The following is a 12728-nucleotide window of genomic DNA, read 5'->3' as shown; positions in this document are numbered from 1 at the left end:
ACCAGTGTAGTGTATTTTGTACAGGCACTTCCCTGTTGGCACCAAGAACCCAATCTCCGGTCACATTTGACACATCCTGGATGAATATTGTTTAATGCAGTCAATTAGTGGCTTTTGGTTAGGAACAGGTATCTCTTCTGCTCTTTTTATTCACCTCCAAATCTTAAGCTACAACAGGAAATATTTCTAATACCAACTTTCTCACTAGGTGACATACTACTGAAAAACATTCAGATTTTCACCAGTTACAAAAGAAATGTGATAAATCTAGAGTCACCTTTGGTAATTTAAACTAATGTAGGTGAGCACTGGATGTGTTCTCGTTATCAGAGGTACCCTGTGAGCTAGCAGGCTGTCTTGCTCTTGTATTAAGGTATGTTGATGCCGACTGAGGTTATGATGTAAGTTGACGTTGTGATGAGGAAATTAAAGGTACAGATTGGTCTCCAGCCTTATTGACTGGAATGGCAATACACTGCTTTTCATTTGGATGCACTGCATTCCATTCACCGCATGCAAAGATTTGACCAACAGTCTCTTGGTTTTAATGAGGTTGTGTCAGATTCGCAGGATTCATTGCAATGGAAACTGAGAAATGAAGGGTAACAGATTACATTTTGGTCACGTGGTTTAAGAAAGCAGCGATTTCAGAACTAATTAGTCTATTTGTGAAATAGTCTAATATTTTTTTAATGATTTGTTCATTTCTTATAAACAAATACTTGTGCTTGTAGATGCTAATTATATGAGCAGAGCCCTTCACTTTGCATGGGCAGAGCTACATTTGTGTTGAAGTGTTTGTTGTATTCGTGCCAAAAAAACAACCGAAAAACCTCATTAAGATCTGATCTTTCAAACGTGCGTGTACTTAACTTGACTGCTCAAATAATGCTGCTTTGGCAGTGTTGGTTTCAATACTTAGGTCATGAAATACTTCATTTAAGGGGGAAAAAAATACAGCAGTAGTGTCGATCTGTATAAACAGCCATTAATGAGCACATGTTGCACCCCTCCTTGGAGGCAGAAAACCATGCTTCCTCTGAGTTGGTGAGTGATGCTCACCAAAGATAATTACTGTCTGATATCCATTCTGCTGCTGCTTTCTTAGCTCAAATCAGACTTCAGAGTGACTGTTTCTGTGTTTCTCAAGGAAAAGGGACCTATGCTATTCTCCAGCATTCAGGCTTTTTGTCCTGTTTGCCGTATGTTAGCTGCAGCAACTTCAGCACAATTCCCTGAGCTAGTTGAGGAATAGCATAAAGACATTCATGGAAGAAAACTGTTAGTTGACTGTCTTCACAAACAGCAGATCTCCAAGAAGATGGCAAGGGTCAATTTCTGTGTCTGGCACTCCTGAAGAATGGCTAGCAAGCACTCCCAACCTGACAGCAGTTTGTGTGCCTTTCCGCTTGGCCAAGATCTCATTTATTATTATAACAAAGTATTTGCATTTCTTCTGTACTTCTCCTGTGCGGAGTTCTTCCTGCATTGGTTTTCATGTTTATTTTCTTAAAGAAGAAAAAAATGTGCAGACTGCCTGAATATTCTAAGAGGAAAAGCCAGCAGTTTATGTAAGTTTGCTCTCGATGCACCGAAAGTTACCTCCAAAAGAAAATGCTGAAGTTTGGCTTTAGACTTTCCTGGGAACACAAATAAACTGTTGTGTATTTTTTTTTCTCTTTATAGATTCTGTTTTTATTTCCTTCCCATTCTTTTAATATTTTTTTGCTACTTATCTAGCATCACACACATAACTTTGATATTTATCTTTGCACAGAGTAGTTTACATTGAAGATATTTACGTGAAGATATGCAGAGTTTTCTGAATGTTTTCTTTACCAGTAGACAGAATAGGAAGCTAAAAGTCATGTTTTCCATTCCGTATCTGTTTTGCAGTGCATATTGAAAGACATATGCTGTTGCATGTGTGATGAGGCTAATTCTGTCTTTGCCTTAATGGAGTTGTGCAGTGAGCATGCATTCTGATTAATTAAACGAGAAATTATGAATTTAGGCTTACAGTGGGCTCTTAACTGCTTTCTTAAGGCTGACTCCTTGCTCAGAGATCTGTGAAACCCCTCTAGTCCCAGGTCCATCCCAGCCTGCTGTTGCCTCTGTCCTCATTTTGTTTTCTGAGCCTCCTGATGGCACTCTCGGTACCTTTGTATCGGAGATTTGTGGAAATGGAGTAGCTATAATGGCGATTTTCTCTTTTCTTGAGTGGGTAGGTTCAGCCTTAACTGCACAGCCATTGTAGCTTGTCCAGCTCTGGGATATTGCTGAGGTGGGCTGTGACCAACCACATGGTCATTTTGGCTATCCACATCTGAGCCTCACTGAGTGGCATTTAAAGATTTATTTTTAATGGGCAAGTTAAATATGGGCCAAATTTAATTTTAGTGTTGTCATTTAAAGTCATTTCTGTTTCAAATGATTTGCTGGCAAATGGGACCTTGGGTCTGCTGTAATTTGGGACTCATCCAAATTTCCATTCCTCTAAACACAACTGATCCAGCTGATTGTTCAGCTGTGCACAGTGCTGCTCAGTGTGTTAATGGAAATGAGTCATTCTGGCCATGATGAGTGCAACAGCTAAAAACCCAATACATTAATAACAAAATGTTTCTGCTATCACCTCCTTTAAAAAAAAATGAAATTTTGGTGTGGTTGGCTGTTACTTTCATCCATTTCTAGTGGAATCTGCCTTAAACAAACACATATCTCAGGGATTTCCATGGGTATTTTTACTGCAGTGTGTAGTGTCACTACTCAGTGTCTGAAAAAATTGCAAAAATCATTTTTAAATAATAATGAGAATGAGCAAAGAAATCTAATCTGGCCAAAAAGAAAATGAATTAAGCTTAGAATAAACCCCTTCATAACAAAACATATCATACTTTATACAGCAATTGCACTGCATAAAATATTAAAAATTTCCCGTCTCCCACCAGTTCACAGTGCACTGGTATGTTCACAAAGATACCTGTCCAAAATTTACTAAAGTAAGGGCAGTAAAATTTTTGTGAAACCTGAATATGTTGCACGTGTATAGTGGAAGTGTCTATCATGAGTCTGTGTCGCATTTAGATCCATGATGACCTCTCTTTTCTTTTTACTTTGCTTTTCCCTTGACTCGTAGTTAGTGAAGTCCCTGAAGATTCCAGGGGCAAAATGCTTAAAGTGCTATTTAATGCTTGGCAGCAAAGCCCTAACGGTGTTAGACATATTTTAAGCACAATAACAATTGAAACATCATGCTGTACGCAATGGAGAGGGTTTACAGAAGAGGTAAAATGGGGATTTTGCGGCTTATGGTGGAGAGTCTTTGGTATAATTGTTTCAAAAATTAGATTACAGTGTACATCATCTGAAACACTTCTTCAGTAGTGTTGTAAATTTAATGGCAAGGTTTTGTTGAAATGAGCTCTTGTGGTCTGCAAGCAAGAGAATCAATCAGTGTGTGCCTTTTCATTTTTATTCTATTCTTGGTAGGGATGCAATTAAATTCAGTAAGAAAGGTCACAGTGTGGGGTATACATTAACCTCACACTAACCCTGTATATGATACTGCTACTGAGAATGAGTTAATAAAGGCACCAGTTGGAGCTGTACGTTTGTTCTCTCTTTTCTTCATCCATATCTGTGTACACACGCACGCTTCTAATTACATCTATGGGCATTACAACAGTAGATACCTAGAATATTTGCAGTGCTGCTAATTAGGTTGTGGGCTACTGTGTAGTGGGAGAGACTGCTGAGTGCCACAGCTAGTGGCTGAAAATGCTTAAACTCATTTGTTGAAGTTAATGTTTATGCAAGGATATGTCAGTGAGACAAGACTGCTTCACTTCCAAACTCTGCTGATGTTTAAAACAGCAGCTGAAAAAGTGGGTTTAATTCCAAAATGCAGTAACATTGTACACATTAGCTCCAGATGAGAGAAATTAAATTTCTTATTGAGAACTGGACAATTACTTAGAGCGTGAAGAGAATCTGACGTTGCTAACCTTTCTGATTAAGTTATGGGGAGGACACCCCATTTGCAATTTTAACTGTAAAAAAAAATAGTGCAGCATAACATTAAGAACAGTAATGCAGTTTCAGGTACAGGTTGGAAAAACACAATAATCAACGATTCTTACATGCAGCGCCTCTTTTCCAAAGATTAGGAGTGTTTTAGGAGAAGTTATCAAATTTTACCTTGAAAAGCATTTCTGCTCCTGCCTGGATGGACATTTATTGATATACAAGATGGCAGAGTTTCTACTAAATATATTAAATGACAGGCAATGAAAATGAGAAATATAAAAATTTATTTGTCCAATTATGAGATAGAGCCAGGGAAAGGGGATTTGGAAAATAATACAATATGTATTATTTTAGAGCAAATTTTGAACAAGATAACAAAATCATGGAAGCAAATGGAAAATGAGATAAAAAGTAGTTAACAAGTGTATTGCATCAAGGGTAGCTGTTTCATCTTCTTTTGTTCTGTTGCTGAGGAAAGGCAACGGTTGTAATCCACCTCAACTTTGATAAAAAACTTGAATATGGCACCCAAATGGAGAATTATCAGTATGGTAAGAGAAGATTTATGAAAGAAATTTTAGGTAGGTAGAAAATTGAATAGAGAAGAGATGGCAACACTTCTCTTGAATCTTAGAATCATTTAGGTTGGAAAAAACCCTTAAGATCATCAAATCCAACCAGTGCAAGCACTGCTCAGCAATCGCCAAAGCGTTGGTACGACATCAGCACTCCAGGTGCAAAGCTCAGCGCTGTATGGGCTGCTGTGGGGAAACTGAGCTCCATCCCAGTCAGGCACTGTCCCCTTCAGCCTGAGCCAGCTGTGCTGGTGCCAAATAGACACCTCAGCAGTGGTACCAGCAGCTGCCAAGGGGAGGCTACTAATTATGTTTCTCAAAGGAGATGAAATACATTGAGTATCTTCCCCTCATTGGCACAAATAAGAAGCAGTGCACTTATGGATTAGCAGATGACTCAGAGATAAGAGTAACTAGCATTTCAGAAGAGGATCATAACAGCATAAAAGAAGGATCAGTTTTTCTGCCAAGTTGGAGTAATAGGCTTGGGATGAAATGTAATTGTGTAAAGTGCAAGGTCATGCTTTTGGGGAATAACCATGTGAATTTAGCCTGGGAACTAAAAGCTCGTCAGTTGAAAACCATGCAAAAGTAAACACAGCTATGTTAGGTCATCCAAGAGACCAGGATCCTACATCTTCTGACTTATCTTAAGCCTAGGATTCTGTCTAAGATCGGATATGCTGCTGCTGTTAATAAGATAAACGTACTCCTACATTTATCTTATTAAACAGAGAGGTATTTCTGGCAGAGATAGGAAAGTATTAACAACATATTTTAAAGTGTTGACAAAGCACAGTGAGAATAGTGTGTACCATGCACATTAAAGACAGATGGTGAGTTCTAGCTGGAAATGGTGCGCAGAAGGGCTCTCAGGACAACTGGGGAAATGATGGATCATGTGTTGTACCAAAAGGCACTGTGAAAGCTTGGTTTGTTCAGCCAAAAAAACAAGGGCTGAGATGCTGCTGTCTCCAGGAGGGTTGATATACAGGAGTACAGCAAACTCCTGGGAGAGAAAAGAGCTATTTAGGTTAAATTACATTAATGACATACAAGGAAGCAAATGAGCAAGGAGTGAAGTGGGGCCACAAAATAGGAGACAGTCACTGATAATCCCACAGGTTTGTGATCAGCGTTTTCCTGGTGTAGCGGAGGTAAAAATAATCTCTAAGATGATTTTTTCTTCAGTTTATAGAAGGGATTTGGGAATTTTCTGTTCTCCTGTACTTAGTTAAGGTGTTTCTCTTGAGGAATGGGATGTTCATGTGTCTGTGGATGTGTGAATGTTTTAATTAAATTGCTGGTTGCTTCTGAATGTTTGGAGCATTCCTCAGTGGTATAATGTGTCTGCATGCTATGGGCGGTGTAAAAGAAGATGTGTCTTTCTTCACAGCAGAAAAGGGGAACATGTGAGAGACCACAGCTTCTGCATTTCCTAAAGGGAGAGCTGTCAGCTGCATCTGTTTTTCCAAGCTCCTTTGCTATTGTAGCGATGTGCTGAGTCTCTTCCGTTTTTTTTAATCGGTGATCATTGTGCAATAGCACAACCTAAATACTGACCTGCCTACAGAGAAATAGAAAATCTCCCTTCCTAGAGCACGTAGTTTTACTTCTTGGAAGACCATCTTTGCTGCATAGGAAATTTCAGCAGTTTCACAGACTCCCCAGAAGGCTGAGGTAGGAAGGGACATCTGGTCAAACTTCTGCCCAAGCAAGGACATCCAGAGCAGGCTGCCTAGGCCCATGTCCAGGCTGCTTTTCAGAGTAGTCTCCAAGGAGAAAAACTCCACCAGCCATGGAAGTTCCCTGTGGAAATGGTTTGAAGTCAACGCAGATGAACATTAGATGGAATGGTATCTGGCGCTTACGGGAAAGCTTGGAGTTGGAGTAAGTTTGAGGCAGAAGTTGCAGGAGGTGATAGAGAGCCAAGTCTTGGTTTTGCAGTGCAGATACCATGTGCCATGCTGACGTGGTGCCTTCCAAAAGGCAAGCTTAATTCAGTTTTCTGGACAAGTTAACTTTGGACACCAGTCACACTGGAGATAAGTACTGTGCTGACAGCAGAGCTGCATATTTAGTTTTGTTGTCAGTGCTCTGACCAAAGCATGGCTTTGGTGCTGTTTTGATGCTGATGCTGGGGAAAATATCAGGCATATGAAATGGGAAGCATGGGCATGAGAGGAGGATGTGGTGGGTTGCTTGTGTGGGCCCAGGGTTGCCCTGCAGTCCTACCAGCAGACCAGAGCCATGCTTGAAGTGCTCTGATCAGGGCTGATGCCCTTTTTTCCCCCATCCCACTCACTGCTCATCTTTTGTTACTGCGTGTGGACCTTTGAGGTTTGTGCTGATCTGTGGATTTTAGAAGAAAGCATGTATCATGATTTCTGTTCTCCTTAACCTTGAAAAAAAACAGAACTTAAGAATAAAAAGGAAATCCAGCAATTTGTTTTGTCCATTCATATGTTAATGCTCACATTTCTTTAACTGGCAAGCAAGAGAAGAACAGGGATGACAATTTATTCCACCTCAAGCATGCAAAGCTTTCTTTTTGGATCAACGATAACAATGGTTATCATTACTTGGGTTGTATCCTATGTATAAGTAGCAAAAGCATCTGGTTCTTTTTTTCCCTTAAGATTATTCTCACCCAGTTTCCGTGCTTACGTTGTTTACCCTTTACATGACTATTTATTTCAAGTATGTTAAGCACATTAATGAAGATTTCATGGCTGAAGCAGGTGTAATATGTATTTTTAGGAAGGTGTTGAATGTATTTTACTACTGCTTTTCTTAGAATTTTACTTGCTGATTTACTCTGCTTTGCGAGTAAAATGATGTCTTTTGTGTCAGACATGCAGCATGGCAAGCCAACAAATGTGAGAATCAAGAATGACTCAATGCCACAAACAAGAATGTGCAATTTTCTTGTTTCATTCCTTCATCTAGTTCTGTTTTACACCAACAGAAATGGCACATCCTCCACCTGTGCATGAGTACAGCTTCTGCATTTCTGCAGTACATAGGAAAAGTTTAATTGGGGCTTTCCCCTAAGGTACAGAGGAAGCCATGGCACCATCAACCAAACCATCACTTCTCTGAAATAAATCTGCTTTACAGCTCAACTGAGCAGAATTTAGGCTCACAGACAGGTATCTGCAGTTTTATCTTTTGTGGCACAAAGACCTATGAATGTATGCAGTAACTATGCACTTTACTGTGTAATTTTCTGGTTAATGATGCCTTAAAGTTGTAGAGCAATTGTATTAATTTTTATATGGGAGGATGGTGAGAGTTCAAGAACACTACTTAACCAGTATTGAACTTCAAGTTGTACACTGAGGTTCATGGGTTTATTCGCTTAATATCTCTTGATTTTAGTACAAATGATAATCACAGGGATAAAATAAAATGAAAGTGTCCCACTTAGGGAATAAGATAACTACCTCTTCTTAAGAAAGGCAGGAGGAGATACAGGCTAGTGTGCTCAAATGTGAGAGATGAAGGTGATGATGGTCCTCCAAAACCTATTACACGAGATGAAGAAGATCCGTCCCAAAATTCTCATGTTATTGTAATTATAATGGAGCATGGGAACTATTCTTTTTGTTTCAGGAGTAAGGAAATACATGCTTTTACAATCATTTCAGTCTATTTTATTATTTTTATATTATTATAGTCAGCATTATGATTCTCTTAGATATCCAGATACTACTTGGTCCTCTGCTTTTAACACTTCTCTCTGTCTGATTGCTGAAAGTTGCTTCACCATAACATGGAACTTCTTAATGATACCAACAAAGAGATGTTAATTCCCACATAGCTAAAATATAAATGTGCAGCCATTCTTATCCATGAAGCAGGGGAAGGATCTAAGAAGATTACATTACAGAAAATTGACTTCTGATCTTCATGTAAAGTGAAATCTGTTTCTAATCTGGTTTGAGATAAGAATTCATAATGACCATCTGCATGAAAATTTTACCCATAGTAATTTATTTAGAAGAAATCTGGCTCAAAATCTCAGCTTTTTTTTTCTTCTTTTTTTTTTTTTCCTTGAATAAAGTTTCCTAGTCTGGCATCTCAGGGAAGAGCATCTGCTGCAAAGATGTGTTTGGAAGTTGTAAGTTATGACTCTTTATTTACCTTTCTAAACAAGTTTTTCCATTGTGCTGCCTCTTAGAGCCACTGAAGTCTCCAGCTGTCGTGAACAAGCTCTGCACTAAAGACATCATTCTGGTTTGGGCAGACTTCATTGAAGATTAGATAAAATCACATCACTCCTTAATATGAATGTCTTTGTTCATCTTTTTCCCTAAAAATAATAATTTGACATTGTGATTTTCTTTCATTAGAAAGGAATTGTTGAAGAGTCCTTCTATTAAAAATGGCATGTCTCATATTTCAGCCTATTAAAAAGAAATTTCTTTACAACAGTCACAGGGCTAATAATATTTAGAACGTCCAGCCTGCACGACATTTTTTCATAATCATTGACAACCTATTTAGAAATCCTGTGTTTGCAAGTTCAAGCCCAGATTTTCAGTATGTCTCAATGAATATGTTTATTGGGATTTACAAAAACTTCGTACTTAAGCTGTATTCTATCCCCACAGGAATTTTTTTCCAATGGACATTCAAATAATTATCATTTATTTACATAAATAGTTATGCAAATATTCAACATTCACATTACATTAAACAATGTGCTTACATTAATGTAATATATTGACACTAATCTAAATTCAAATGTAAAATGTTAATTTAATGTACTTGAATATTCTCACTGCAGTCTTACATTAGGCTAAGGATGCTATAGGGGCATTAGAGGAATGCAGTGTTCCCGAAGCTCCTTGACCTGCTTCATTGCAAGAAAGCAGTTACAAGCCAAACAAGGATGTGAAAATACCTTTCACAGCTGTGACAGCACAACATATGTTACTGCTTTGTGTGAATATGAGTAGGGATGATTTAAACTCTGCTTTTGGCTGATTATTCTTACAGGGTCTTTTCTTTGATAATAAAGATGCCGTTGGCGAAACCTATTCAGAAAGGACAGAGTGGGTATTCCTGCAGAGGCTGCCTGGTAGATTGGGATGCTTCTGGCATACAGATATTTGTAACAGATGTTTCCAATTAACTGTGATAATGCTGAAAAAAAAGAATAAATGAACTTTCTCCAGGATCTCCTGGATGAATGTTGATGCAGTGCAGTTCTGCTCAGCCTGGAAGGTCTTACTGTACCGATGCTCAGGGCAGGGATTGAAAAATGAAAGAGGAAAGATTTGGCTCAAAAGCTGAGGTCCTTGCGTGAAAGCAGGTTTAGGAGAGAGCTTTTGTCTTGGTTTCACTGCCTGTCCTGGCTTGTCCTCCCCTGCTGAGCCCTGCCTTGCTCTGTCCCCAGCCTGAGGACAGTGCCAGTGCCACTACATGTCCACAGAACCTTGGTTGCACCACCAAATAGGATTTAAAGTGTGAAACACAGTAGGGTTTGTTATTTCAAGTTATTTGCAGTGGTTTCCCCATCCATTTTAACCACTTTCTAGCCAGCAGGGCAGAGAGAGCAAAGCTGGGGTCACCTGAAACAATTTCCTACTCGTTCTGAGAGATGCTCGTGAAGTGTGAATGAAGTGTGAACGTATGTTCATGTTGTGTGGATCCAGTGCTGAATGGAGGATCCAGTGCTGCTGGCACTTTGGGTTTGGGCAGAAGGAGGCTAGAGCTCCTGGAGGGGGGATGAACAAGGATGAGGCTGCAGCAAGGAGCTAAAGAAAAGAATGGGAACACAGGACAGAGGAAGTCCGAGGTGGTGGGACACAACTAGCAGAAGACCTTATCCCTGTCTGCCAGTTCTGAAAGCACATGACACTGTTACACTGGATGATAGATGGCTACTTCATCTGGAAATGTAACTAGCTGCTTGCCTGTGTCTTAGGTTCAAGGGTCCTAAACTTGTGAGATAACTTCACTGAGTTTATTTTCTTGCTGTCTTCTGAAGCTTGGAAAGAAAAGAAAAAGGGAGAGAGAAAGAGATTAATTTTCTGGACTGATTAGCCATTTATCATGGAACAAAATTCTTCTGTGTGAATGGGATTGTAGGCAGTGATGCTTCCCATTTAAAGAAACATGGATTGGTGGGCCAAAAAAAAGCCTGCCAAGCTGCTGTTCCTAAGCAGACTTGGGTGAGCAGAGATTTCTGGCTTTGGCTCACTGTGACTTCTGGTGTCTCGTTCAGAGAGGATGCTGACAGCCACACTAAGCATCTGTCTTTAAAAGTGATAGTGAAGGAGAATTCCTATTTTGTCTTTCCCCTCCGCAATGAAAAAGGAGAAAAACCATAATGAAATCCATTAGAAAATGTGTGGAGGGCAGTGAGCTCGGGAAGATGAATTTGAGTAGCCTTGAACTATTTACACAAAACCACCTTCAGTGCTGCAGTAGCTGACAGCTCCAGAGCTGGGCCACCTCCATCTCTGGGCCCACCTGCGGTAGAAGGCAGGAGCTGTGCAGCTGGGCTGGGCCCAGGTGTGGGTGCACGGGGCCTCTTAGCGTCTGTGTCCCCCCCAGGCCTCATGGAGAGCATCTGTCTTCTATCCATCTGTCCCATCTGCCTGCTTTGGTGTGGGAGAGGTGGCCTAGTGACACCCGAATAGTTCCCATGAGTTTAATGCAAATACTGAACAAGCATTTCAGGAATTGGTTAGGTGTGGGGGTTTTATAGGCAGGCTAATGTGATCCTCTGTGATGTGCAGTTACATGTTCTGGCAAAGCTTGCTCATTTAAGCTGATCTCATCCCTGTTTGCTGTTTTGTCTGGTGTATTTTTTGCAGTGCAGAGTCTGGAGGTGGGGAGCAGGCTTGCGCTAACCCTGTGGTGCATTAGCAACTTAGTGGCCTCACCTTGAGTACTGTGTGCTGTTTTGGGTTCCACAGTACAAAAAGGACATAAAACTATTAGAGACTGTCCAAAGGAGGGCTACAAAGATGGTGAAGGTTCTAGAGGGCAAGGCATATGAGGAGTGGCTGAGGTCTGTCGGTGCTCAGCCCTGAGAGAGGAGCTGAGGGGAGGCCTCATGGCGGCTGCAGCTCCTCACAGGAGCAGAGGGGCAACAACAGGGCCAGGGGGAACAGCATGGAACTGTGTCAGGGGAGGGTCAGGTGGGGGGTTAGGAAAAGGCAGTGGGCATGGAACAGGCTCCCCAAGGCAGTGGTCATGGCACTGAGCTGGAGTTCAAGGAGCATTTGCACAGTTCTGTCAGCCATGAAGTCTGATTTATAGGTGGTCCTGTGTGGAGCCAGGAGTTGGACTCAGTGTTCCTTGCATGTCCCTTTCAGCTCAGGATATTCTATGATTCTCTGAAAAACTGACAGAAGCTGCATTCAGAGATCAAAAAATTCTTGCAGTCCACCTGGCCTTGCAGAGTTTCTGAAGTGTCTTGCTCAGTTCCTGCTGATAAGAGTGGTGTAAAAGGTTATTTTCTGAAAATGGAGATGTACAGACATCCTAGGTTGTGCTTCCTGTGCAGGTGCTGGTCCAGAGCAGTGGTGCTGTGTGCTGACTGTCTGCCCGTCTGCACTGTCTGCCAGCTCCCATGCTCAGGAGTCCTGGGAGGAAAGCAGGACAGAACCTTTATGAACAGATACAAGAAAGGAAAATTGGCAATTTTGTTTTATTTTAGTTTTTGCACTTCTTTAAGCTGTTTTTTTATGGTCATAACACAGGTCAAACTCTGGCAGTATTGCTACGTATCAGGCCAGTGCCACATGAGGCAGTGCTCTGCTTTGTCTTGTGGATGCTTTGGAGAATGCTGCAGACAGCCTTGATCGCATAAAGAAATGTCTGGAATAATCAGCCTACCTTTTATCTATCTTTGGTGTGAATTAAGGTTGTTCATCTTGTTTTTTTCTGCTTTTTAAAACAATTTCCACTTTTGAAGGGTAATCAAAGAGACTAAGAGCTACGAGCTGGTGATATTCTATCCCATTTTTCCTGAAATTAGTCTTCCAATATTAAACATTATCTCAATTCACTGTGGTTAAATCAAGGTTTATATAGGTGGATTCTTCCTCCCTTCCCTTCCCTTCCCTTCCCTTCCCTTCCCTTCCCTTCCCTTCCCTTCCCTTC

General features: G+C 40.6%; 1 protein-coding gene across 5 annotated transcripts in view; it reads left to right on the top strand.

Annotated features, from left to right (window-relative positions):
- The window catches only part of PAG1 (phosphoprotein membrane anchor with glycosphingolipid microdomains 1), a 105198-nt gene that overhangs the window by 42885 nt on the left and 49585 nt on the right, over positions 1-12728 (top strand). Inside the window, exon 1 of one of the 5 annotated variants that reach the window (XM_021386614.1) lies at positions 8704-8727. The exons of the other annotated variants lie outside the window; for them this stretch is intronic. The gene's annotated coding sequence lies outside the window, so the exon portion shown is untranslated. Of the gene's footprint in view, positions 1-8703; positions 8728-12728 lie in introns of those variants that run through there. 5 annotated transcript variants of the gene reach the window in all.

Source organism: Numida meleagris, chromosome 2, assembly GCF_002078875.1.
Source record: "Numida meleagris isolate 19003 breed g44 Domestic line chromosome 2, NumMel1.0, whole genome shotgun sequence".
Classification (NCBI taxonomy): Eukaryota; Metazoa; Chordata; class Aves; order Galliformes; family Numididae; genus Numida; species Numida meleagris.
This window is presented reverse-complemented; position numbering and strand designations above follow the sequence as displayed.